This window comes from Coenobita brevimanus, chromosome 101, assembly GCF_032717465.1.
Source record: "Coenobita brevimanus isolate Jiangsu-jjx chromosome 101, ASM3271746v2, whole genome shotgun sequence".
Lineage (NCBI taxonomy): Eukaryota > Metazoa > Arthropoda > Malacostraca > Decapoda > Coenobitidae > Coenobita > Coenobita brevimanus.
Window position 1 is genome coordinate 22,693,928 of NC_137054.1, and position 2,404 is coordinate 22,696,331.

Sequence of the window (2,404 nt, forward strand, 5' to 3'; positions counted from 1 at the left end):
TCAGGTTAGGCTGGGATAGTCTAGGTTAAGTTTTGGTTAGGTTTGGCTAGGTTAGTGAGGTTTTGTTAGGTTAGGTTAATTTATATCAATGTTATGTTAAGCGTTCATCTTAAATAATCTAACCTAACATAATGTAAACTTAACCTAGACTAACCCAGCCTAACCTAACCGCAGCCTAATTAACATAAATTAACCCATCCTAATTTAAACTGATTATACGAATTCTCTAGGGATTTCATGAAATCACTGGTTATCTCTGTAAAATATAGACAATATTTAAGATGAGAGTGACCAGCCTCACTCATCCCTGTGTGGCATTACGTGGGCAATAAACCCCAATCATCCCTTGGATATAAACGTGCACAGGCTCAATCCGATTGGAGAGCCTTAATTACCCACTAAATCACCAGGTGCGATAATGCGGTTATATGGTTACCTATATAGCGACATTATGGCACCACGTTGAGTACACCGCTTCCCGTCCGATCAGCGAAGTTAAACAACGTTGGGTCTGGTTAGTACTTGGATGGGTGACCGCCTGGGAACACCAGATGCTGTTGGCATCCCTACGTGTCAAGTGGGGTTGGTGGAGGATTAGTGCCCCTCCCTGTAAAACAATTAGCTCTAAGCCCTTGGCCACCTCGTTTGGGATACATGACGTCTGGCAATGAATGAATGAATGGCACCTGGTGGTTCAGTGGGTAATTAAGGCTCTCCAATCGGATTGAGCATGTGTAGGATTATATTCAAATGGTGGTTGGGGTTTATTGCCCACGTAATGCCACACAGGGATGAGTGAGGCTGGTCACTCTCATCTTAAATGTCAGGACCAATTGCCTAGCCCCGGGTTCCTACGCTCCTTACGAGGCGACATAGGATTGGATGATGGATGGAATATTATATATATATATATATATATATATATATATATATATATATATATATATATATATATATATATATATATATATATATATATATAAAATTCTTACATAGTGCAGAGTATATCGTGTTTATTAATATACCCATCAACTCAGCTGTGTGTTTTCACATGAGTGAAGTAAGAATTGGCAGTTATGCTTCGATCTGTTAATTTGTCATAAGCTCGTGCTGGAAGATATCTAAAGTGAAACATTTTCCTCTGTGGGATTATATTTGTGTATAGGTTTATTACCGCACATGCTGCTCTTCATCTCTTACAGGTGAAAGCGTCTAGGAGGGCTTGGGACCATTTTAATCCAGATAAAAATACTATTACTTTTCTGTCCGTCTATCAACACACACACACACACACACACACACACACACACACACACACACACACACACACACACACACAGACTTGGAGAGAGAGAGAGAGAGAGAGAGAGAGAGAGAGAGAGAGAGAGAATGTAGGCCCATTAGGGGTGCTTCTTTTCATATTAGCAACGTGCGGTCTAGTTGTCTTCCTGTGGGCCAATACTCAAGCTGGCCTAATAACAACTGGTTTGTTGGTAGCAGAAGTGATGCTCACCTAAGAGGATAGCTGGATACTCTCATGTGTTCAGAAAACTTATGGGTAAATAGTCAGACATTTTGAGAATTACTCCATCCATGGTAACAATTTTATATATAGGCATTTCCTAGGTGAAACACTGAGACAGGAAGCAGCACCGATAGAATGCAACATCCACGCTCATAAACTGGCCTAAAGGCCCAGTACTTGACTGCTCAGTGATCATCATCTTTCGCAAATTACACTCAAAATCGATTTCCTTAATTCTAAAATAATCCTTAACCCTTCCATCTGTTTTGGCTGAAATCAGTTCAAAATTCTATGAGCTTTGTCCAATTGCCTTGAACTTTGATCTTCCCCTGTGACCTTGACTTTTGACTGAATATTCCGAAACAAAGTCTTTTTATCCTTGCTTTTACCTGAGCAGTTTCACAAAGATCAGTCAATATCAGACGAAAAAAAAGGAAAGTGTACCATGTGACCATGACATTTGATATTATTCACACACACAAAAAAAGGCCAGGTTCTTGGGTAACCAACACATCAACCTAATTTACTCCAAATCAGTTCAAGGCTGATTAGTTATTTAATTTACTCACAAGAACACGGGTCTAAGTTTGACCCTGCCCTGAAATGATGATTGAGTATTTTCAATATTGAGTTTCTCCATTCTTGCATAACCCTTAATCCTTCCACCAGGTTTGGTTAAAAACAGATCAGAATTACTTGACGTGACCTTGCACTGTGACCTTAACATCTGGCCTCTCTCTGTGATCTTGACCATTGTCTGGTTGTTTTCAATACCAGAATTTGTATTCTTGCCTCATTCTCAGCCTGTTCTCAAAGTTTTGTCTAGCCTGGTTTAAAACTGTTTAAGTTGACCTTAACATGTGACCATGATATTTTGCC

General features: G+C 39.7%; 1 pseudogene; it reads left to right on the forward strand.

Moving 5' to 3' along the window:
* Positions 1 to 447: 447 nt before the first annotated feature.
* LOC145415223 (5S ribosomal RNA) lies at positions 448 to 563 on the forward strand (annotated as a pseudogene).
* The last annotated feature ends 1,841 nt before the right edge of the window (positions 564 to 2,404 follow it).